At 56.5% G+C, this 11,211-nt stretch overlaps 1 pseudogene; it reads right to left on the bottom strand.

Annotated features, from left to right (window-relative positions):
- Positions 1 to 1,364: 1,364 nt before the first annotated feature.
- Positions 1,365 to 1,925, bottom strand: LOC143781181 (large ribosomal subunit protein uL23 pseudogene; annotated as a pseudogene).
- Between the last annotated feature and the right edge of the window lie 9,286 nt (positions 1,926 to 11,211).

Raw genomic sequence — 11,211 nt, 5'->3', positions numbered from 1 at the left:
GTGTGATTTCCTTGTATTTTGTGACTGTATTAATATGTGGAACTGTGTAGAGTTTTATAAGCACTAATGTGCTAAGTTGTTCTTTATGTATAATATATAAAGAAAGTATAGGCCTAAGTATAGACATAGGTATAGCATATGACACAGGGATAAAGTTAGAAAGGGGAAAGATTCAGTTGTGGACACACTAGATATACGGTACATTACTGCATCAGTGGGAGAATGGATGGAGCCATGTACCGTAAAATCCTGAGTGACAACCTCCTTTCCTCCGCCAGGACATTTAAAATGGGTCGTGGCTGGGTCTTCCAGCAAGACAATGACCCAAAACATACAGCCAAGGCAACAAAGGAATGGCTCAAAAAGAAGCACATTAAGGTCATGGAGTGGTCTAGCCAGTCTCCAGACCTTAATCCCATAGAAAACTTATGGAGGGAGTTGAAGCTTCGAGTTGCCAAACGACAGCCTCAGCATCTTAATGATTTAGAGATGATCTGCAAAGAGGAGTGGATCAAAATTCCTCCTGACATGTGCGCAAACCTCATCATCAACTACAAAAAATGTCTGACTGCTGTGCTTGCCAACAAGGGTTTTACCATCAAGTATTAAGTCTTGTTTGCCAGAGGGAACAAATACTTATTTCTCACTTCAAAATGCAAATACATTAATATAATTTATACAATGTGATTTTCTGGATTTTATTTTTGATATTCTATCTCTCAATGTTAAAATTAACCTACCACTAAAATTATAGACTGTTCATGTCTTTGTCAGTGGCCAAACTTACAAAATCAGCAAAGGATCAAATACTTATTTCCCTCACTGTAATTGTGGATTTGCTGGATAAAGTGTCTGTAGTAAATCCATAGTGTGTGAACTTAACCTAATAGTACTACTACTAGCAATACTTAGTCTGTGTGCCCACGTTGCGTTTATGCATTTCTGCCGCGTTTTTTGCCACAGCGGAAGTGCATAAAAACGCTTAAAAAGCGCATTCCCATGCAATCCTATGAGATTCCGCAGTTGCTGTGCCCATGCTGCGGATTTTCCCGCTGCGGAATCGCATAGCGGTAAAATCCGCAGCATGTTCATTATTTCTGCGGAATCGCGGCGATTCCGCAACCATAGGATTGCATTGAAACACTCACTTTACGCAGGTGGCTATGCCCACCATGTGTAAAGTGAGCGCTTCATGTGCGGTGGTACCCGGGTCTGGAGGAGAGGAGACTCTCCTTCAGGCCCTGGGAACCATATTTCTGTAAAATCAGTGGTGCACACGGTAGCTTCAATTCTCAGGGATGAATTGCGCGAATCACCTGGGATGACGTCACGCGACCGTGATCAAAGAAGTAGAGGAACAGCGCTTTTTTTTGGTTTAGTTTATTTATTTCTGTACAGAGCATCTTGCCTCGTGTTTAGATGATGCCAATCTTGTTGGCAACATCAAGGGCATCATAATCTGGTGCAAGGCGAACGCATGCCTTCTTTTCACCATTAGGCCTGATGAGGGTGTTCACTTTGGACACATCAATGTCGTACAGTTTCTTCACGGCCTGCTTGATCTGGTACTTATTGGCTTTGACGTCAACAATGAAAACTAGAGTGTTATTGTCTTCAATCTTTTTCATGGCCGCCTCTGTGGTTAGAGGGAACTTGATGATGGCATAATGGTCAAGCTTCTTCCTGGTGGGAGCACTTTTCCTGGGGTACTTGGGTTGCCTCCTCAGCCTCAGGGTCTTCGGCCTCCAGAATGTAGGGGAGGTCCAGATTTTCTTCTTCTTGTGACTGTGTACTCCCTTCAGCACAGCCTTCTTGGCCTTAAGAGCCTTAGACTTTGCTTCAGTTCTAGGGGGGACGACTGTGGCCGCCAGCTCTGTGGTCTCCGGCCCGGCACACGCGGCGCCCGCTTCCAGGCCTCCCCGGCATGACCCGCATAGAGGCGGGCAGGTCACGCAACCGTGATGTCACAAAGGTCCTTCGTGCAAAGCATCCCTGGGAACTGAACGTACCGGGAGCGCCGCTGAGGAGATCGGGGGCCGTCGGAAGGTGAGAATAACCATATATATATATATTTTTTTTAACATTCTATCTTTTACTATTGATGCTGCATCGGCAGCATCAGTAGTAAAAAGTTGGTCACACTTGTCAAGCATTGACCTGTCAATCACTTTTCCAAGCGATGCTTCAAATCGCTTGCAAAGCGTAATCATTCTGCAAGCTAAAAATGCTTGTGTTTTGCGGGAAAACGCATGCGAATTCCGCATGCGTTTTACCCACGACAGGGAGTTGCGGAAATGCTGTGGACATTTCCGCAGCATTTCTGCAATGTGGGCATATAGCCTTATAGTACTACTTACAACTGCTTCTTATAAGGCTAGGTTCACTTAACGGACACCACTCTGACCATGTTAGTTAATAGGAGAATGCAGATGAGAGTTTTTTTCATGTATCCAATCTGATAGTTAAACAAATTTGCAGCATACACTAGTTTCTTTGCATGTGTTCGATGGGACTGTACAGAGCCACAGTATAGAATCCGATACTGCAACCCACAGGAGCACAATATCCCCTGGAGTTAAGGATATATCATATTCATGTCTGCATAGAATGCTTGGAGGATGTTTGGTAAGATGATGTTTCTCGATTTGTATTTTATCCTTTTATTTTTTCCTATTTTGCATGTACGTCTTTGTATTATTTCACTTTTGTGACCTTGTGATCTTTTGCTAAACAGACCACAAGCCCTGAAGAGGGGAGTATAGGCTGGTTGTGTTACCCTGTGTATGGCAGAGTGCAAGAAAGGTACCGATCAGGTGCTCAGGAAAGCCGGGTGCGTGTGGGCTAGTGTGCGACCCAGTGTAGGCATTTTACTCGCCTATCAAAATTGTGACTGATGGCAGCAAAAAGAGCGGTGTTGATGTGAGGACTGTCTGTGGGGTGTTGCCAGCAAGTGGGGTGAGAACTGTCTGTGGGGGTTACTAGGAGTGTGGTGAGGACTGTCTGTGGGGCGTTTCCAGGAGTGGGGTGAGGACTGTCTGTGGAGCTTTACCATGAGTGGGGTGATAACTGTCTGTGAGGCGTTACCAGGAGTGGGGTGAGGACTGTCTGTGGGGCATTACCATGAGTGGGGTGAGGATTGTCTGTGGGGCGTTAGCAGGAGTGGGGTGAAAACTGTCTGTGGGGCGTTACCAGGAGTGAGGTGAGGACTGTCTGTGGGGCGTTACCATGAGTGGGGTGAGGACTGCCTGTGGGATGTTAGCAGGAGTGGGGTGAGAACTGTCTGTGGGGCGTTACCAGGAGTGGGGTGAGGACTGTCTGTGGGGCGTTAGCAGGAGTGGGATGAAAACTGTCTGCGGGGCATTACCAGGAGTGGGGTGAGAACTGTCTGTGGGGCGTTACCAGGAGTGGGGTGAGGACTGCCTATGGGGCGTTATCAGGAATGGGGTGAGGACTGTCTGTGGGGCGTTACCAAGAGTGGGATGAGGACTGTCTGTGGGGAGTTAGCAGAAGTGGGGTGAGGACTGTCTGTGGGGCGTTAGCAGGAGTGGGGTGAGGACTGTTTGTGGGGCGTTACCAAGAGTGGGATGAGGACTGTCTGTGGGGTATTAGCAGGAGTGGAGTGAGGACTGCCTGTTGTGCGTTATCAGGAGTGGGGTGAGGACTGCCTGTGGGGCGTTATCAGGAGTGGGGCAATGACTGCCTGTGGTTCGTTATAAGGAGTGGGGTGAGGACTGCCTCTGGGGCGTTATCAGGAGTGGGGTGAGGACTGCCTGTGGGACGTTATCAGGAGTGGGGCAAGGACTGTCCATGGAGGCGTTACCAGGAGTGGGGTGAGGACTGCCTGTGGGGCGTTAGCAGGAGCGGAGTGAGGACTGTCCGTGGAGCCGCTACCAGGAGTGGGGTGAGGACTGTTCGTGGGGCGTTACCAGGAGTGGGGTGAGGACTGTGTGTGGAGCATTACCAGGAGTGGGGTGAGTGGCTGTCTGTGAGGCAATATCAGGAGTGGGGTGAGGATTGTCTGTGGGGCAATATCAGGAGTGGAGTGAGGACTGTCTGTGGGGCGTTAGCAGGAGTGGTGTGAGGACTGTCTGTGGGGTGTTAGCAGGAGTGGGGTGAGGGCTGCCTGTGGGGCGTTAGCAGGAGTGGGGTAAGGACTGTCTGTGGGGCTATATCAGGAGTGGGGTGAGGACTGCCTGTGGGGCATTACCAAGAGTGAGATGAGGACTGTCTGTGGGGCGTTACCAGGAGTGAGGTGAGGACTGTCTGTGGGGCGTTACCATGAGTGGGGTGAGGGCTGCCTGTGGGGCGTTATCAGGAGTGGGGTGAGGACTGCCTGTGGGGGCGTTATCAGGAGTGGGGCAATGACTGCCTGTGGGGCGTTATAAGGAGTGGGGTGAGGACTGCCTGTGGGGCATTATCAGGAGTGGGGTGAGGACTGCCTGTGGGACGTTATCAGGAGTGGGAAGAGGACTGTCCGTGGAGGCGTTACCAGGAGTGCGGTGAGGACGGTCCGTGGGGGCGCTACCAGGAGTGGGGTGAGGACTGTTTGTGGGGCATTACCAGGAGTGGGGTGAAGACTGTCTGTGGGGCATTACCAGAAGTGGGGTGAGTGGCTGTCTGTGGGGCAATATCAGGAGTGGGGAGAGGACTGTCTGTGGGGCGTTAGCAGGAGTGGTGTGAGGGCTGCCTGTGGGGCGTTAGCAGGAGTGGGGTGAGGACTGTTTGTGGGGCGTTAGCAGGAGTGGGGTGAGGACTGTCTGTGGGGCGATAGCAGGAGAGGGGTGAGGACTGTCTGTGGGGCGTTAGCAGGAGTGGGGTGAGGACTGTCTGTGGGGCGTTAGCAGGAGTGGGGTGAGGACTGTCTGTGGGGTATTACCAGGAGTGGGGTGAGGACTGCCTGTGGGGCAATATCAGGAGTGGGGTGAGGACTGTCTGTGAGGCGTTAGTAGGAGTGGGGTGAAGACTGCATGTGGGGCGTTAGCAGGAGTGCAGTGAGGACTGCCTGTGGGGCGTTAGCAGGAGTGGGGTGAGTACTGCCTGTGGGCTGTTAGCAGGAGTGGGGTGAGGACTGTCTGTGGGGCGTTAGCAGGAGTGTGGTGAGGACTGTCTGTGGGGCGTTAGCAGGAGTGGGGTGAGGACTGTCTGTGGGGCGTTAGCAGGAGTGCGGTGAGGACTGTCTGTGTGGCGTTAGCAGGAGTGGGGTGAGGACTGTCTGTGGGGCATTAGCAGGTGTGCGGTGAGGACTGCATGTGGGGCATTAGCAGGAGTGCAGTGAGGACTGCCTGTGGGGCGTTAGCAGGAGTGGGGTGAGGACTGCCTGTGGGCTGTTAGCAGGAGTGGGGTGAGGACTGTCTGTTCTGTGGGGCATTAGCAGGAGTGCGGTGAGGACTGTCTGTGGGGCGTTAGCAGGAGTGCGGTGAGGACTGTCTGTGGGGCGTTAGCAGGAGTGGGGTGAGGACTGCCTGTGGGGCGTTAGCAGGAGTGGGGTGAGGACTGTCTGTGGGGTGTTAGCAGGAGTGGGGTGAGGACTGTCTGTGGGGCATTAGCAGGTGTGCGGTGAGGACTGTCTGTGGGGCGTTAGCAGGAGTGGTGTGAGGACTGTCTGTGGGGCATTAGCAGGTGTGCGGTGAGGACTGTCTGTGGGGCGTTAGCAGGAGTGGGGTGAGGACTGCCTGTGGGCTGTTAGCAGGAGTGGGGTGAGGACTGTCTGTGGGGCGTTAGCAGGTGTGCGGTGAGGACTACCTGTGGGGCGTTAGCAGGAGTGCGGTGAGGACTGCCTGTGGGGTGTTAGCAGGAGTGGGGTGAGGACTGTCTGTGGGGCATTAGCAGGTGTGCGGTGAGGACTGTCTGTGGGGCGTTAGCAGGAGTGGGGTGAGGACTGTCTGTGGGGCGTTAGCAGGAGTGGGGTGAGGACTGTCTGTTGGGGCGTTAGCAGGAGTGCGTTGAGGACTGTCTGTGGGGCGTTAGCAGGAGTGCGGTGAGGACTGTCTGTGGGGCGTTAGCAGGAGTGGGGTGAGGACTGCCTGTGGGGTGTTAGCAGGAGTGCGGTGAGGACTGTCTGTGGGGCGTTAGCAGGAGTGGGGTGAGGACTGCCTGTGGGCTGTTAGCAGGAGTGGGGTGAAGACTGTCTGTGGGGCGTTAGCAGGAGTGCAGTGAGGACTGTCTGTGGGGCGTTAGCAGGAGTGAGGTGAGGACTGTGTGTGGGGCGTTAGCAGGAGTGCGGTGAGGACTGTCTGTGGGGCGTTAGCAGGAGTGGGGTGAGGACTGTCTGTGGGGCATTAGCAGGTGTGCGGTGAGGACTGCCTGTGGGGCATTAGCAGGTGTGCGGTGAGGACTGTCTGTGGGGCGTTAGCAGGAGTGGGGTGAGGACTGCATGTGGGGCATTAGCAGGAGTGCAGTGAGGACTGCCTGTGGGGCGTTATCAGGAGTGGGGTGAGGACTGCCTGTGGGCTGTTAGCAGGAGTGGGGTGAGGACTGTCTGTGGGGCATTAGCAGGAGTGCGGTGAGGACTGTCTGTGGGGCGTTAGCAGGAGTGCGGTGAGGACTGTCTGTGGGGCGTTAGCAGGAGTGGGGTGAGGACTGCCTGTGGGGCGTTAGCAGGAGTGGGGTGAGGACTGTCTGTGGGGCGTTAGCAGGAGTGGGGTGAGGACTGTCTGTGGGGCATTAGCAGGTGTGCGGTGAGGACTGTCTGTGGGGCGTTAGCAGGAGTGGGGTGAGGACTGTCTGTGGGGCATTAGCAGGTGTGCGGTGAGGACTGTCTGTGGGGCGTTAGCAGGAGTGGGGTGAGGACTGCCTGTGGGCTGTTAGCAGGAGTGGGGTGAGGACTGTCTGTGGGGCGTTAGCAGGAGTGCGGTGAGGACTGTCTGTGGGGCGTTAGCAGGAGTGCGGTGAGGACTGTCTGTGGGGCGTTAGCAGGAGTGGGGTGAGGACTGCCTGTGGGGCGTTAGCAGGAGTGCGGTGAGGACTGTCTGTGGGGCGTTAGCAGGAGTGGGGTGAGGACTGTCTGTGGGGCGTTAGAAGGTGTGCGGTGAGGACTGTCTGTGGGGCGTTAGCAGGAGTGGGGTGAGGACTGTCTGTGGGGCGTTAGCAGGTGTGCGGTGAGGACTACCTGTGGGGCGTTAGCAGGAGTGCGGTGAGGACTGCCTGTGGGGCGTTAGCAGGAGTGGGGTGAGGACTGTCTGTGGGGCATTAGCAGGTGTGCGGTGAGGACTGTCTGTGGGGCGTTAGCAGGAGTGGGGTGAGGACTGTCTGTGGGGCGTTAGCAGGAGTGGGGTGAGGACTGTCTGTGGGGCGTTAGCAGGAGTGGGGTGAGGACTGTCTGTGGGGCGTTAGCAGGAGTGGGGTGAGGACTGTCTGTGGGGCGTTAGCAGGAGTGGGGTGAGGACTGTCTGCGGGGCATTACCAGGAGTGGGGTGAGAACTGTCTGTGGGGCGTTACCAGGAGTGGGGTGAGGACTGTCTGCGGGGCATTACCAGGAATGGGGTGAGGACTGTCTGTGGGGCGTTACCAAGAGTGGGATGAGGACTGTCTGTGGGGCGTTAGCAGAAGTGGGGTGAGGACTGTCTGTGGGGCGTTAGCAGGAGTGGGGTGAGGACTGTTTGTGGGGCGTTACCAAGAGTGGGATGAGGACTGTCTGTGGGGTATTAGCAGGAGTGGAGTGAGGACTGCCTGTTGTGCGTTATCAGGAGTGGGGCAATGACTGCCTGTGGTTCGTTATAAGGAGTGGGGTGAGGACTGCCTGTGGGGCGTTATCAGGAGTGGGGTGAGGACTGCCTGTGGGATGTTATCAGGAGTGGGGCGAGGACTGTCCGTGGAGGTGTTACCAGGAGTGGGGTGAGGACTGCCTGTGGGGCGTTAGCAGGAGTGGAGTGAGGACTGTCCGTGGAGGCGCTACCAGGAGTGGGGTGAGGACTGTTCGTGGGGCGTTACCAGGAGTGGGGTGAGGACTGTGTGTGGGGCATTACCAGGAGTGGGGTGAGTGGCTGTCTGTGGGGCAATATCAGGAGTGGGGTGAGGATTGTCTGTGGGGCAATATCAGGAGTGGGGTGAGGACTGTCTGTGGGGCGTTAGCAGGAGTGGTGTGAGGACTGTCTGTGGGGTGTTAGCAGGAGTGGGGTGAGGACTGCCTGTGGGGCGTTAGCAGGAGTGGGGTAAGGACTGTCTGTGGGGCTATATCAGGAGTGGGGTGAGGACTGCCTGTGGGGCATTAGCAGGAGTGGGGTGAGGACTGCCTGTGGGGCGTTAGCAGGAGTGGGGTGAGGACTGTCTGTGGGGCGTTACCAAGAGTGAGATGAGGACTGTCTGTGGGGCGTTACCAGGAGTGAGGTGAGGACTGTCTGTGGGGCGTTACCATGAGTGGGGTGAGGACTGTCTGTGGGGCATTAGCAGGTGTGCGGTGAGGACTGTCTGTGGGGCGTTAGCAGGAGTGGGGTGAGGACTGTCTGTGGGGCGTTAGCAGGAGTGGGGTGAGGACTGTCTGTGGGGCGTTAGCAGGAGTGGGGTGAGGACTGTCTGTGGGGCGTTAGCAGGAGTGGGGTGAGGACTGTCTGTGGGGCGTTAGCAGGAGTGGGGTGAGGACTGTCTGTAGGGCGTTAGCAGGAGTGGGGTGAGGACTGTCTGTGGGGCATTAGCAGGTCTGCGGTGAGGACTGTCTGTGGGGCGTTAGCAGGAGTGGGGTGAGGACTGTCTGTGGGGCGTTAGCAGGAGTGGGGTGAGGACTGTCTGTGGGGCGTTAGCAGGAGTGGGGTGAGGACTGTCTGTGGGGCGTTAGCAGGAGTGGGGTGAGGACTGTCTGTGGGGCGTTAGCAGGAGTGGGGTGAGGACTGTCTGTGGGGCGTTAGCAGGAGTGGGGTGAGGACTGTCTGTGGGGCATTAGCAGGAGTGGGGTGAGGACTGTCTGTGGGGCATTAGCAGGTCTGCGGTGAGGACTGCCTGTGGGGCGTTAGCAGGAGTGGGGTGAGGACTGTCTGTGAGGCGTTAGCAGGAGTGGGGTGAGGACTGTCTGTGGGGCGTTAGCAGGAGTGGGGTGAGGACTGTCTGTGGGGCGTTATAAGGAGTGGGGTGAGGACTGCCTGTGGGGCATTAGCAGGAGTGCGGTGAGGACTGCCTGTGGGGCGTTAGCAGGAGTGGGGGGAGGACTGTCTGTGGGGCGTTAGCAGGAGTGGGGTGAGGACTGTCTGTGGGGCGTTAGCAGGAGTGCGGTGAGGACTGTCTGTGGGGCGTTAGCAGGAGTGCGGTGAGGACTGTCTGTGGGGCGTTAGCAGGAGTGGGGTGAGGACTGTCTGTGGGGCGTTAGCAGGAGTGGGGTGAGGACTGTCTGTGGGTCGTTATAAGGAGTGGGGTGAGGACTGTCTGTGGGGCGTTAGCAGGAGTGGGGTGAGGACTGTCTGTGGGGCGTTAGCAGGAGTGCGGTGAGGACTGTCTGTGGGGCGTTAGCAGGAGTGGGGTGAGGACTGTCTGTGGGGCGTTAGCAGGAGTGGGGTGAGGACTGTCTGTGGGGCGTTAGCAGGAGTGGGGTGAGGACTGTCTGTGGGTCGTTATAAGGAGTGGGGTGAGGACTGTCTGTGGGGCGTTATAAGGAGTGGGGTGAGGACTGCCTGTGGGGCGCTAGCAGGAGTGCGGATAGGACTGCCTGTGGGGCGTTAGCAGGAGTGGGGTGAGGACTGTCTGTGGGGCGTTAGCAGGAGTGGGGTGAGGACTGTCTGTGGGGCGTTAGCAGGAGTGGGGTGAGGACTGTCTGTGGGGCGTTAGCAGGAGTGGGGTGAGGACTGTCTGTGGGGCGTTAGCAGGAGTGGGGTGAGGACTGTCTGTGGGGCGTTAGCAGGAGTGGGGTGAGGACTGTCTGTGGGGCATTAGCAGGAGTGCGGTGAGGACTGTCTGTGGGGCGTTAGCAGGAGTGCGGTGAGGACTGTCTGTGGGGCGTTAGCAGGAGTGGGGTGAGGACTGTCTGTGGGGCGTTAGCAGGAGTGGGGTGAGGACTGTCTGTGGGGCGTTAGCAGGAGTGCGGTGAGGACTGCCTGTGGGGCGTTAGCAGGAGTGCGGTGAGGACTGTCTGTGGGGCGTTAGCAGGAGTGGGGTGAGGACTGTCTGTGGGGCGTTAGCAGGAGTGGGGTGAGGACTGCCTGTGGGGCATTAGCAGGAGTGGGGTGAGGACTGTCTGTGGGGCGTTAGCAGGAGTGGGGTGAGGACTGCCTGTGGGGCGTTATCAGGAGTGGGGTGAGGACTGCCTGTGGGGCGTTAGCAGGAGTGGGGTGAGTACTGCCTGTGGGGCGTTAGCAGGAGTTGGGTGAGGACTGTCTGTGGGGCGTTAGCAGGAGTGCGGTGAGGACTGCCTGTGGGGCGTTAGCAGGAGTGGGGTGAGGACTGTCTGTGGGGCGTTAGCAGGAGTGCGGTGAGGACTGCCTGTGGGGCGTTAGCAGGAGTGGGGTGAGGACTGTCTGTGGGGCGTTAGCAGGAGTGGGGTGAGGACTGCCTGTGGGGCGTTACCAGGAGTGCGGTGAGGACTGTCTGTGGGGCGTTAGCAGGAGTGGGGTGAGGACTGTCTGTGGGGCGTTAGCAGGAGTGGGGTGAGGACTGTCTGTGGGGCGTTAGCAGGAGTGGGGTGAGGACTGTCTGTGGGGCGTTAGCAGGAGTGGGGTGAGGACTGTCTGTGGGGCGTTAGCAGGAGTGGGGTGAGGACTGTCTGTGGGGCGTTAGCAGGAGTGGGGTGAGGACTGTCTGTGGGGCGTTAGCAGGAGTGGGGTGAGGACTGTCTGTGGGGCGTTAGCAGGAGTGGGGTGAGGACTGCCTGTGGGGCTTAGCAGGAGTGCGGTGAGGACTGTCTGTGGGGAGTTAGCAGGAGTGGGGTGAGTGACAGATCGGTGGTCCCGTCTCATGACTACAGACAGTAATAATACCAATAGTAGCAATAATGCTGCTCCCAATGGCAGGATCGCTGCTGCTGTAGATAACACGGCCGCTGCACCTGGTAATACTCAGCTGCTAGTAATCCAGGGAATAATACCAGTACTCCCACTGAGGATTTCCCACCACTACCACTGCTGGTAACAATCCCACCAGGACAGACGCCCCCTCTGTACATAACGACCCCAGTACAGTCCACAGCGCAATGTATGCAGGCACACTGTAAGGGGGCGTGACTGTCGCGCATCACGTGGGCAGACTTGTGCGGTTGCCCTGGCGACCACGTGAAGCTTCACGAAGCGGCGAATT

The sequence above is a fragment of the Ranitomeya variabilis genome, chromosome 6, assembly GCF_051348905.1.
Source record: "Ranitomeya variabilis isolate aRanVar5 chromosome 6, aRanVar5.hap1, whole genome shotgun sequence".
NCBI lineage: Eukaryota > Metazoa > Chordata > Amphibia > Anura > Dendrobatidae > Ranitomeya > Ranitomeya variabilis.
Note: the sequence above shows the minus strand (reverse complement) of the source record. Positions and strands in the feature narration are given on the sequence as shown.